The following is a 13,596-nucleotide window of genomic DNA, read 5'->3' on the forward strand; positions in this document are numbered from 1 at the left end:
TCCTCCTGTTCTTTTGCCGAATACAGACCAACCCGGCTGCTGCTCTGAAACCCATGGGGCTGCATTCCCTACGCTGCTCCGATAAATGTGTTCCTCTCTACAGTGCCACAAGGACTCCTCAGAAAGAACAGGAGGCCTTGTGGCACCTTAGAGACTAACCAGTGTATTTGCACAGAAGCTTTCCTGGGCTACAGCTCAAGTCTTGTTCTTATTCCCGACACTGTTTGCAATCCAGGGCTGATGCTGCTTTCTCACCGGGGAGAGGTGGATGTGCTAAGAGCATGAAGCAAAGCTGAGTAATTCTCCTGCCTCTGCTGAAATCAAGATGGTGCCGTGCTAGAAATCCAGGGCCCTGGCCTGGTGCCTCGGTGCCTGGGCATATGTTCCCGAAGAAACTCCAGGCCTGATTCTCTCGTCACTTCCAGCCGCGTGGATCAGTAGAAACTCCGCCAAAGCCAGCGGCGTGACACTGATGTAAAAACTGGAGTAAGAGAGACAGGACCCAGGCCCAGTGACTCTGTCTGGGCAGGCACGTGCCCTCCGGCTTTTCAGAGCCATTCCCAACCCACTGCGGGGAAGCAGAGATCTGGAGCTTTTCCTGGGGATGCACGAACCCAGGTTTGCACCAACCCCTTAGTTCTCATCATTTTACCTTGACCTAAAGGTACCCTGAGCTGCCTCAGTCTGTAAACTTCCAGTGGTGGGCTCTAGGAAGCCTTCCAGTGGTGCGCTCTTGCTCAGTTTTTCAGCAAAGGTGGGGCTGGGCATGAATCTAAGGCAGAGACAGTGGGGAGGAGAAACGCTACCTTGTAAAACAGCCCAGCACTCGATCTGTCTTCCTAAAACGCCCGTTAACCCGGGTCTCCAACCCTAGCTAGAAAATTGAACCAGAGAGGAAATGTCTGAAGCAAAAGCTACAACCGTGTCTCCACAACACCAGCCCTGTGTTCCTCTTTCACAAGGCCACGCCTACGTCATACTCACGGGCGCGGGGGGAGCTCATGCCATGCAGGGATGAAGATCAAGGGCTACAGGCTGAAATGGCCGCCCAGCACTTTGTAACGCAGGTTGCAGGAAATGCAGGATGGTGGAGACACGCATTACGAGCCAAGATGGCAGCCAGCTCAAGCCAGTGAAGGAAAGCTGGTTTTGTTGAAAATAAATCATAAGCCCCAGCTCTGAGTTAGCACTTTCTATCAGCAGAGCGCAAAGAGCTTCACCACAGGAGGCAGCATTATCCTCATTTCACAGGGGGGAAACTGAGGCACGGGGCAGTGACATGACTTGCCCAAGGTCATCCAGCAGGCCTGTGGCAGAGCCAGGACTAGAAGCCAGGTCTCCAGAGTCCCAGCCCAGAGCTCTAGCCCCTAGGTAACGCTGCTCCCCGGGATCCCCCACCATCAGAGCTGCAGCAACCCTCTTGGGAAGGCTGGCATAGGGCCAGGAGAGACACAGCCTGGGGACGCCACAGCAGGTCCCTCCAGTAGCTGCAAGTTTCCATATGCAGGAGATTTAAAACCTACTTTTCATCCTCAAGGCCTCATCCTGAGAGGCCCTGAGCACCTGGAATGTCCCGAGACTTCTAGCTCTAGCAATGGGAGGGTCATGGACTCAGCACCTCTTAGTGTCCAGCGTGGCCCCGCCCACCTCTGATGCATCACATAAGTCCCACTTAAGCCTTCACAGTAGCACTTAAGTGGGACTTAAGCAGCATGGCAGCCTTCTGACTGGGCTCCCTTTTAATCCTGTGAGCAGAACGGAAAGTGGGGCCCCCTCTGGTGCTTCTCTGTATTCACCGGTCGCAAATTCTCCCAGCGCGACGTTTGGGCCACGACCGTCTCTCCCGTGCTAATGGCAGATCTGCACAGCGGCTCCATTGCCTGATCCCTGTTTACCCCGCTGGGGGCCATTCCCGACCTGTGCAGCGGGGAGGGTTCGTACCACGGCCAAACGGCTGCGATAGGAAACATGCACCGATTGGCACCTTCGTCCCTTCCCCACGCCACCGTCTGTTTTGTTGGGAACTAGACGTTTCCTGCTGGATGCTGACTTTGCTGGACTGCCCCACCTGTGAAATGGGGATAAGGATTCTCCCCTACCTCGCTGGGGGGTGCACGGCAGGGCTAACGGCTGGGTTGCTAAATGAGTGCCAAGCCGTGGAGGTGACCTGTCAAGGCACCTACATGAGAAGTGACAGCTGCCGCGTCACTCAGCACGCTAAGGAGTGAACCGGGGACTTCCACCGCTGAAACGCCCCAGCTGGGACTGCAACTGGCAGCGCTGGGGCTTGGGCATAGGGCGGGACCTGGCACACACTTACAGAGACACAGACAACGGCCTGCCACCACTAGGCCAGCGACCCAGCCGGGGCTCCCACTGTCCCTCCCCTCCCTTGGCCTGCGGTCTCATTCCTACAGCTCGCAGGGGGCCTGCGTCAGGCGCAGGCCTGGAAAGCGAGAACCGGGAGCTGATCTGAGTGGGGAGGACGGCTGGTAGCGGAGGGGAGAAGTTAGGGCTGCGTTGGCAGGGGCCTTGAATTGAAGAGTGTGAGAAAAGTAACTGGAAAGGGGTCTAATTTGTCTTTATTTCCTCAGCATGCAATGGTAGAGATTGGAGATCCCAGAGCATTTTTTTGCAAGAGTCTGAAATATTAACACAGGCAGCCTAACCAAAGTCCAACGTCGTTAATTATGGTCTAACGCCTCTAGGTCCCCCGCAATGGGTTAATTAGAATTGCAAACGAATTTGGAGGAAATATTGACTTCCTGTCCCAAACGCTCATGGAGTATCGCTGCGGGCTGCAAAACAGACGCGTTTCCCTGGGGCACACAGGGAATCCCGGCCTGTCGTCTGTGTGTTTAGCAGTTTGTTAAAGTATTTTGGGATCCGTCGGGATGAAAGGGGCTGTAGAAATGTACAACATTTACTATTCACAGAGGGAGGCACGGGAGTGACTGACACTGATGTGACGCACTCGAGCTGGAGGAAGAAGCATAAAAAATATTTAAATGTTCTTTGAGCTCTCGCTCTTTTAAAATAATTTACTGTTATATTTTGTGACTGAGATTTCCTGATGTGCTGTTCCTCTTTCCTTCTCTGTCTCGAGTCCTTTGGTAGTTCTATGCTGGATCTGACAGTGTGACGCTATTTCTTTAGGGGTTGCTGCTTTGCTTTGACACTCTAGTTTTCTTACGTCGTGTCCAGATTTTCCCCTTCCCTGTCTCCAAGTGTCCTTTGCTTTCTTCGGCCCGTCACTTTCTCTGCCTCTTTGTTCACTGGGGTCAAATGCGGGCTGGCTGCACGGAGTCCGTAGTGAGAATTCGCTCCTCACTGGTTTATTTTCATTGGTTTAAAAGGACCTTGCCTCATTTGCAGCATTGGGAGGGCCATTACCATGGGAACAGACGCAGACAGGAGTAAGCCGTGGTTTGCCGGCGAGCTAACAACTAGGACTGGGTGAAATTATTTACACCAACCTTTTATTTGGCAAACAATGCCACTCCAGTGACACCAAAACGGGTTCCAACTAGGCGCCGCTTTTGCTGACATTTTTGTTTTGGAAAAAATTTTAAAATTTGAGAAAACTCGAAATGCTGGGATGGCTAGTTCCATAACGAAACGCCCTGACTTCGCCGTCTGAAATGAGTCTTGCTGTCAAGATGTCCTTTACTGATATTTTGTTTTTAACCCCAAAAAAATTAACAATGCTCAGAATCAAAACATTTTGATTTTGTCGAAATGTTGTTTGACCCCAAATGGTTTCTCTTTTGACTTCTCCAAATCGCCAACACACCGAAAAGTCCAGTTTTCACTCACTTCTACTAATGAAACTCTTTGGCTGCCACCTGAGAGCCGTGAGGGCCAAGGCACTGAGAACTACGACAGTGCCGGACAGTGCAGAGGAACTGAAATAATACAAGAGGAGATTAAAAAACCCACCAGGCTGGTGGCTAGGGAGCTGGCTTAGACTCAGAATGCCTGGATTCAAGTCCGTCCTCTGCTACAGACTTCATGAGTGAGCTTTAGCCAGTTGCTTAATCTCTCTGTGCCTCAATTCTAGTGGGGGTAACCGCATCCACGTGAGGGGCGATGCAGGTATAATGATTAGGAACTGACTTTTGTTCTGGGTGCGTACAGAGCCCAGCACAGTGGGGTTCTGCTCCATGACTGGGGCTCTTTGGTGCAACCATAATTCACCTAATAAATCAATGAAATTATACGAGAGGAGTCAAAAGAAAAATCCCACCGCTGCCTGCAATAGTTCTTGTGCACAGAGCAGGCCTCGAGATCAGTGAGGCAGAAAGGGGCACAGCGGGAGAGTTCCAAACTACCGGAGCTCCAGGGAGAAGCCCACGGGAAGGGAGAGAGAGACTGAGGATGCAAGCGGGTAGGAAAGCAGAACAGCAAAGGCCAGATTCTCCATGGCCCGGCACCTTCTCCAGTCGTATAGGCCGCAGTTCAGCAGAGCACTTCAGCACCCGCTAAGCAGTGGGTTTCGCGGAAGCAGGGCAGTCCCCCGCAGCACACAGACAGCGTAGAGCATTCTCTCATTCTGTCAGCCCCGGTGTGTGTGTGTGTGGGGGCCCTGGTGAGATGCGTCAAAATCCGCCGGCGGGTTAGCCTATCGCCAACATTCAGCACCTGGCTCCGAGGTGCACGCCGGCTTTGCTGTGCCAGCCGCTGTAGTTATCCAATATTTTCGTTGCCAGCGCTTCCCCTTTGCTCAAGTGGTTAATCAGTGCCAGGCTTGTTCCCATTTGGAGGAAAAATTGATGCTACAAGTCAGGTAGTTCTTTGGTGCAATCCTGTTTATTTACACAGAATGCACAAAGTCCTGTTTCCTTGATTACAGTAGAAACAAACAGACGACAGCAGGCAGTTTCCTGGCTCGCTATTTCCAAGCCTCCCTCTAGCCAGTCCTGTGCCCCAAGGAGCTCTGTCCCTCCGCCCTGTCTCAGGGACATGCTCACTACCAGGGGCAGCAGGTTTGTATAATTTTTGGTGGTGCCCAGAACCTGCCCCTGCCCAAACTCCACCCCCCACCTGCTCAAGGCTCTGGGAGGGAGGGTTGGGGAGGAGGTCTGGGGTTCAGGCCCTAGGCTGGAGCAGGGGATTGGGGTGCAGGCTCTAGGAGGGAGTTTGGGCATGGGAGGGGGTGCAGAGGGAGGGGGTGGAGGGGTGTGGGGTGACGGCTGTGGGGTATGGCTGCAGATGAGGGGTTTGGGGTGTGGGAGGGGCTCAGGGTGAGAGTAGGGGTGTAGGGGGTGAGGGCTCTGTCTGGGGCTGGGGGGTTTGGGGTGTTAGAGAGGCTCAGGGCTGGGGCAGAGGGTTGGAGTGCAGGGGGATGAGGGCTCTGGCTGGGACTGGGGATGAGGTGTTTGGGGTGCTGGAGGGTCTCAGGGCGAGGGCAGAGGGTTGAGGGTGCGGTGTGGGGGAGAAAGCCCTGGCTGGGGGGTATGGGCTCTGGGGTGGGGCAGGGCTGGGGATGAGTTTGGGGTGCAGGCAGGCTGCTCCAGGACAGGGGCCAGAGAGGAGGACTACCCCCTACCCGTTTCCCTGCTGGCAGCAGCGAGCTCTGGGGGAGGAGCCCCCCTTTCCTGCCCCCCCAGCAATACACTCTCCCCCCGCCACTCTCACTGCATGTGCTCGTAGGGCCTCTCTCAGGCCCAGGAATCTCCCTCCCCTCCCCTGTGGTAGGTGTCGGGGCTGGGGGGTGCTGTGTGCGCCTCCCCCCGTGCTGTTGCCCCTGCCTGTAGCCTCACTGGGGGTGAGGGATGGGGCTGCCCCTTGCCCAGCACGGGGCAGGAGCAGTGACTGCGGGCGGGGGGGCCCCCTGTGCTGGTGGAGAGTCCCCCCCGGAAAAGGGAAGGGTCTGAGGTGGAAGGGCAGGCTCAGAGTCAGTCTGCCCTGGCAAGGGAGTTGGGGGCACGAGGACGCTGCGGCAGCAGTCGCTGCAGGGAGGCGGCATGGAGCTGCAGGGCCTGGGCACAGCAAGGGGAGGCCGGGGGACACCCAGCCCCAAATACTGGTGGAGCTGGGCCCCTGGGCTCTGAATACTGCTGGTGCCAGGGCACCACGGGCCCATATAACTCGCTGCCTATGCCCACAACTGCTTTTCTCGCTGCCTGCTTGCTTTCTCCCTCAGGCACACAGCTTCCCAGCAACTCCCCCTTTCCCCAACCCCTGGTGCCAATCAGTCCCCAGGGATACCCCTCAGATCACATGGTTTAATTCCACTCAGGCTTCGGTGTGCAGCCAATTGCCTTGGGCGATGGTTTCTATTGGCTCCAGCTATCACTACACAAAGGGGCTTAATTGCTCCCCCCCTTTAGCCTTAGAGAAGGGTGGCTAGGACCTCCAGCTTTATACCAGCTCTGTAATTGACCCATGCCTGATGACAGCCCTTTACCCTTCCTGTATTCTAGTGCTGATGAAAGTGAGAATCACCTGTCACTGCGCTTTTCCGGGACACCATGGTCCTTGGCTGTTGCAACCTTGCAGCTAGTCATGGCTTACACTCCTCCTCAGCTAAGACTACCAGCTGAGCAATATTCCTGGCCTTCAGGGATAGCGAAAACCCAGAGAAACTGGTTCAAGAGGGATCACACCATACAGGGCGTGGCCCGTGAAAGCAGTCAGTCACCCCACTGCAAGAAGCTGGGTGGGGGAACATGGCAGATCTTATCCCCACAGGAACAATCAACAAGGAACAATGTAGGTTGTGATCACATCTTGCATCCCTTCTTGCAGTCCTGTCTCCAGCAAGCGAACGCTGCAGCTTTCCACAGCCGTGTGCAAAGGACGCAGGCCTGATTTCACGTAAGTGCTGTGTTCGCATGGCCACGGATAACTGGACACGTGGCAGGGTGTGATGTGTAGGGGAAGCATCAGTGGCTGCTGCCCAAACTACAGGTGTCAAATCCAGCTACTGAAAGATGCCCTAACATTCTTACCGTTGTGTTTTAAATCAAAACCTGAACTCTGGAGCTAAATGATCCTGAGAGTTCGATTGTGTTTGGCTTTGAGGGAAAGTAGGGGCCAAAGTTAGCTCTATTTTTTGCCACTGATTTGTCCCAGAAATTCTCCCTTGAAGTTTTCCAGTGATAGCATGAAAATACTTTATCTGGACAGAAACTGACCAGACTGTGACAGACACCGAGCAAAATCTTGGAAGGAAAAGGACGTTATTTGAAGGCAACTCCTTTGATCAGCCCTCTTGGGAACGTCACATGGCAACACATGCCATGCGAGCAACACTGCAGACGGTTCAGACCCCGTTTCTTTTCCGAGAGCGAACTGGAATCACGGCACCACTAACAGGACCAAGAAATTGCCCAGAGGAAAACTGCCCTTTTGGGATCTGTCTGTTCAGCAATAGCAGCTCTGCTGGCAGGTGGGAAGATGAGTGTTTTTTACTCTTTGGTCCATGAGCACATACAGGTGCCAACCAACCACGTCAAATGTAAACAGACAAAGAATTTTGTCATCCACAGCTGGAGAACTGGGGACCTTAATTTGGCCCCATCTAAACTTTAAAACCTCGTCTACACTTAGACGTGAGGTTGACATTGCTCCAGCTCTCAGGGTGTAAATTCACCCCTGAGCCCTAGAGCTATCCCGACCGTGGTGTAGATGCCGCTAGGCTGACAGAAGCATTCTTCCACTGCCCTGGCTACCGCTGCTTGGAGGGGGAGGATCTCCAGCGGTGGAAAACCCACCTCCGTTGCTATAGGAAGAAGCTACAATACTGTACTACAGCAGCATCGTGCCAGAGCTTAGATGGGGCCTTGTTGCTATAAAAAACCTAAAATCCTCTTGGGGTTGAATGATGTTTGATAAATACGTTTTAGGATGTCAGCTAGTAACAGCCCAAAAGAGTTGGCTGAGCCCTAGGGGCTTAGCACTCCAGCTAGTCATTAAGGGAGCTGGTGGGTTCTGAAGGCATGGGTCCATATTAATAAAAAGCCCTAGTTTTTATCTAGCACTTTTCATCAGTAGATTTCAAAAGGCCTAGCTCCGAAAAGGTATTTTGGCACCTAAATCCCATTGGGCACCTAAATCCCTTTGTCAATCGGGGCCTAGGTGCTTTACCGAGGAGGTCAGTATCATTACCCCTATTTTATAAATGGGGAAACTGAGGCACAGCGCAGCAATGCAGAGCCAGCCTCCCACCCCCAAGGGGTTCACCCTAAGCCACTGTGATCTGGGGACTCCATCTGACGTGAGTGGAACCTGTGATTCTGAATCAATGTTAAGACACCGCCTTCAAGGGTTTAATGGGGATTTCTTTTTCAGTTGCATGACAGCAACTGGCAAAGGGCCTGATCATGCAACAGGGCTTCATTGTGCAAGGCGTTGTGCAAACAGAATGACAATCCCTGTCCCAAACAGCTTGCTATCCTGGCTAACATCCCAACCCAAGAGGTAGGAGACACAGAGAGGCTGGCGGAGGAGGAGGAGGCAGGCATCATATGAGCATGGCTGCGGGTTTTTAATCGCCTCGTTGGGGCTGTGTTTCACGGTACACACACAGAGAACTTAGAACCAAACATCAATCATTCTTGCTGGGCGGTTGCAATATAACACGCCTTGATTGCTTAGACTCCAGACCGAGCATACCCACTAACCAGAGAGAGAGAAAGCAGGCTGCTCCCCTGGCACTGAAGCCCGCCTGGTCTACTCTACAAAGTTAGGTCAATGTAAGATGCTTTGCGTCAACCAAGCTGGGCTCGTGTCTGCACTTAGATTTGTTTACCACCAGTGCGAGCGCCCTGCTCCAGCGACGCAGGAACACGACCTCCCCGAGTGGCACTGGGCTGTGGCTGATGTACGAGCGTAGACGCTGCATGACCTATGGCAACCCAAACAGTCCTCCAGCAGCTGTCCCACGATGCCCGACACTGACCGCTCTGGCCACCGTTGTGAACTCCACTGCCCAGGGGAGCAAGCGGGGCCTGTGCCGTTCAGTGGGTCAGCCGAGCGCCTCGGACCTCAGAGACCGGCGTTAGCTGCTTGTTACACCGGGATCACTTGGACGTAAAGGCCTAAAGAATGGGAGCAGTGCCCCCAGGGGGCAGCCTGGCACTCTGCAGCTGGCAACCACAGCTGGATGGGAACCGATAACCAGCTGGAGGAAAAGTCCTGGGAGCAGACCTTGCACTGAGGAGCCCAGGGCTCCCCTGTCAGCTGCTAGGGGACTTGCATGGGCAGCATTGTCTCTAGAGAGAGGAGGAGGAAGGAGCAGACAGGAGAGGCCCAAGAGGCCCAGCAGGAAAAGGAGAGCAGGGGGAGTTGCACCAGGACATAACGGGGCTTTTCCGTCAGCAAACACAGATGCTGCAGATGCTTGTGGACAATCTACATGGCACCAGTGCCTGCATCCCTGCCCCTCCGCCCCGGGGAGGGCCAGGACAGCCCTGCCTGCCTCGCACACACTGCTGCAGGTTTAGCCAAAATAGAGTGAAATGGACAGGGATGCTCTTGCCCCTGGTGAAGTGCTGTTCTGTTCGTTGATTTCAGAGTGAGTTTTTATTTTGCTTTGCACACCCTTTCTGTATCTGGTTGTGGTTTGCAATACACGTCCATTTTGGGGAGCATCATCTATCTTTGTCATTTCACAACATACATTGCAGAATGGCTAGGGCTCTCGAAAGCGCCCACGACTCGCGTACAGAGCAACAGGACTCACGGGACCTGTGACAGTCACAGTCATAATTACAGAGTTAAGCAAACACCACAAAATGAAGAGGTGCATTGACAGTGTTATTATCAAATACCATAACGCTGCTCTATAAATCCCTGGTGCGCCCACATCTTGTACGCTGCCTGCAGATCTGGTCGCCCCATCTCAAAAAAGAGGTATTAGAACTGGAAAAGGTACAGAGAAGGGCAACAAAAATAATTAGGGGGAGAGACTAGCGTCTGAATGGGGCGAAATTAAAAAGCAGCAATTACCCCCAACCCTTAGCTTACAGAGTCTCCTTATTTGGCAGCTTCCTTGAGGACTTTGGGCCTGATTTTACCCTCTTCGGCCCCTGGAGTTACCCCAGGGTCAACCGATGTGTGAGGAGACACAAGCCCGCGGGATTTCGGGCACACTGTGTTTAAACCCTGCCTGGGAAGCTTTGCAGAGTTGTGCTCTTCCCTGAGAGCTGTATTTCGAGCGGGTGCGGGCGCAAACAGGGAGGAACGTGGGCAGCACAGATGCCATTTGAGACAACTGTTGATAACTTAGAAGACTCTGAATATTTATTGGCGTTTGGGTAGCAGCTCAGGACCCCTTGTGCCCTACGAGCCCCTTGCGCCCTACGAGCCCAGAACAAAACAGATGGCCCCTGCTTTGACGCTCCTCCGGCCTGAGATCTGTGTAGTACAACCAGGAAGTAATTCAGGGCAGCCCCATGTGCGACGCAGGTCAAATGAGATGATCCCACCGACTCAAAGACGATCCCAGAAAGACTTTCACCGAAGCGATGCCAAATGTGAATTGCAACCTAAGAACTATTCCCTCCGGTCCCAGGATTCCCACCTCTGCTTGCCGTCCGGTATTCTGTAACCACAGCGACCGCCTCAAGGACTGAAAACTGACAGGCGATGGTCCTCCAAGGTTCTCCCTGATGCTCCGATTAATCAGCTGAACTTAACCCGCCCACAGCTGCTTTGGGCCTTGCTGAAAGGCCACCTGCCACGTGATTGCTCACATGAGCAGCCCGCAGCTTGGGGGGGGAGAGGGAAGAGAAGAGCCGCAGTCACCAATACCTCTAATGCTGTGCGCCCTTTGGTACATCATGGCCACTGCTCTGTGCCTCAGTTTCCCCATGTGTTAAATGAGGACTAATAGTAATGGCCTCACAGGGCTGATTTAAGGCTAAATTCATTCATGCTTGGCAAGTGCTTTGCGATCCTCATCTGGAAGTCCCTATAGACCAGTGGTTCTACCATTGTCGGCCACCTACGCAACTCTCTGTTACGTGGGCCACATCCACGCAGTGTACAGATGGCCTGTGTGGCTCAGAGGATGTCACACGGGCTGCGACTGTGTGCTGATCGGGCTGCAGGCAGCCCGCGGGCTGAGAACCACTGCTACAGATCATAAACCTCTTCTGTTCACCTGGGCATCAAAGACAACGCCCCATAGGGCAGGTTTGGCTCAGCGGGCGCTGTCGGGCGCGGGGGCTGCACAGCTCTAGGAAAAAGGAGCTGGTGGCAAGATGTCCCAGTTGTGAGGCAGGTGCGGCCTTTCGGCTACTGGCCTACGGCAGCGCAGGGCACAGCGTTGGGCAAACCCTGCCCACCAGGCATTGGAGGAGCCACTGAAACTTTGCAAGCCCCCGTTGTGGGCCAGACCCTCCACGGGTGTCTCAGCACCGCCCCGGGGAAGGGAATGAGCCTAGAACCACCGAGATATTTTGTGTTATGCTAGGAGGACTCAAGCCGCTGCACTCATCAGCCTGCAGCATCACGTGGTTTATAGGGAGACAGGGGCGTGGACACCGCAGGGTCCAGGAGACCTTGACAGTTCCGTCTGCACTCTGCGTCACTGCAGAGAGCTTGGCCCCGAATTTCACTGCCTCGCTCTTCAAGGCCGGGGTGTCAGATTGTCTGCTTCTAACACACGTTATGTACGTGGGTGTCTCCGTAAGAGAGCCCACATCAGGGACATCCAGTGAGCTCCGGCCATCTGGCCAAATGTGTGTACCCCACGCGGGCGAGTCCCCCTCTCTGTCAGTCCACGAGTTATTACAAGGCCCCAGCAGCTGTAGATCCCAGGTTCAATTCCTGATGTATGGGCCCAGAGGGCAGCCCCCTCCCCCGCAGGAACAAGGCAAAGGGCGTTATGTAGAAAAACTGATCTTTACTGGTGCAGATAGAATAAAATTCTACTTTTAGAGTTGTGAAGTTGGGTCTCAAGAGGCCATGGCATTTAGAGGCATTAAACATTTAGCAAAGGAAATTGTCTCTTGCCTCTTTTTGGACCCAGAGTTTCTGGCTGCTTCCCCTCTGCATGACAAGCCCCAGATGATTGTAATGGTCTCCTGCCCCTGGCCATGACATCCCTCAAAACCCTTCACAGCTGCCATGGCAATCGTTCATTCTAACAGCAGCACTGCCAAGCTCACAAAACTCACAAATCCAGCCCCAAAAAACTCAGGCGAATGGCTAGAAAAATTATGAGATCTTCCCAAAATGTATTATAGGGTTTCTTCCCATTTGCCGTGTGGGTTCTGAGCCATGAGAGGTCACATTGGCAAGCTTTTCTCTGCAACTGTGGAGAGCAGGATTATATTTTTTAAACGAAAGCTGCAATTCTCAGGCAAAAAATAAAAATCACCTGACTCCGGGAGCTGGGGCTTTACAGGAAAGCACCAAATATCACAAGACTAGCAATGAAAATAGGAGAGCTGGCACCCCAGAAAAATAACAGTGGCACCATGCGCTGATTGTTCAACTCTTGGAGAAGCAGAGGCAAAGAGCAGGAAACTTTTTGTCTGTTCCCTGCTCTTTATTCCTAGTTCCTTCTATTAGAAGATTTGTGGCCATAACTGCTTCCCAAGTGCTCTCTGAAATGGCTGGACTATGGCATAGGCCCCGCAGCTTTGGGCCCAGGGCCCCAGCAGTTTGATTTTTTAAAACTAAAGCAGGGCTTTGTCTACACACCAGCACTTGGGGGGAACACATCCAAATTCACCACCGGCGTGAATGTAAAGAGTTAAATCACATTAACCTCCTGTGTGGACCCTCGTTCAGGGCTTGTCTACCTGGACACGGCGTTCGGGGCAAGCGGGGGTGCGCCGCTCCCCTGAGCTAGGCGGCCGCGCATTCGGTGCCTGCCGGGCCGCTGCGTCTGTGCACGAACTGTTCCCCAGGGCGCTTGGGGCTACTCCCGTTTCCAAACGGCTCAGATCAAAGCCCACCCGCAACCGTCTACGCAGCAGCCGCGGCCAGACAGCCAGCGCGCGGCCCGCTGCCGTGGGGTAGAGTCACGCCCAGCTCGCAACGGCCTAACCAAGCCCTCAGACTTAAAGTGGCCTCCATGCCGTTTAGCTCAAGTCACTTCCAAAGTGAAGGTAGGCGGCTCCTGCCCGTTGAGATCCAGCCCAGTGGTTTTCCACCGAGGAAGGACCCCAGCGTTCACAGAGTTCCTCTGCACGCCCGGACAAGTTGTCCCAAGTCCGGTTTGGGGCTTGGTCCTGCATTGCTTCTTCACCCAGGGCTCACGCGAGCTTGGCTTGTGCAAGGTCCACACAGCTGGGCGGGTGAAAAGATAGCATGTGACCCAAACCCCCAGGGATCCCGCCTAGAGTCCAGCTAACAGGCCTCCCTAGCAGAACTTCGGCCGGTGCCGGAGCATGGCCCTGGCGGCTGGAATGGGAGGCCAGGGCCGCTCAGCAGCTGCGAGAGCTACAGTGGTTTGCAGCATGGGCGGCCTCCCTGGTCCCTGCTGGGCAAGTTCAGGATCGTGCTGGCTACCAGTAGCTGCTGATCCCTCAAATTCAGGGCATAAAAGGTGCAGAGACAATGGCAAAAATCCAGCAGCGTCCAGGGCCCTTAAAGGGGCTGTAGCTGCACCTGGCACCCACTCTGAGTTCCTGCGGC

The 13,596-nt window shown here is 54.0% G+C and overlaps 1 protein-coding gene across 1 annotated transcript in view; it reads left to right on the plus strand.

Moving 5' to 3' along the window:
- The window catches only part of YIPF2 (Yip1 domain family member 2), a 125,727-nt gene that overhangs the window by 1,503 nt on the left and 110,628 nt on the right, over nucleotides 1–13,596 (plus strand). The window lies entirely within an intron of this gene.

The sequence above is a fragment of the Lepidochelys kempii genome, chromosome 20, assembly GCF_965140265.1.
Source record: "Lepidochelys kempii isolate rLepKem1 chromosome 20, rLepKem1.hap2, whole genome shotgun sequence".
In the NCBI taxonomy this organism is placed as follows: Eukaryota; Metazoa; Chordata; order Testudines; family Cheloniidae; genus Lepidochelys; species Lepidochelys kempii.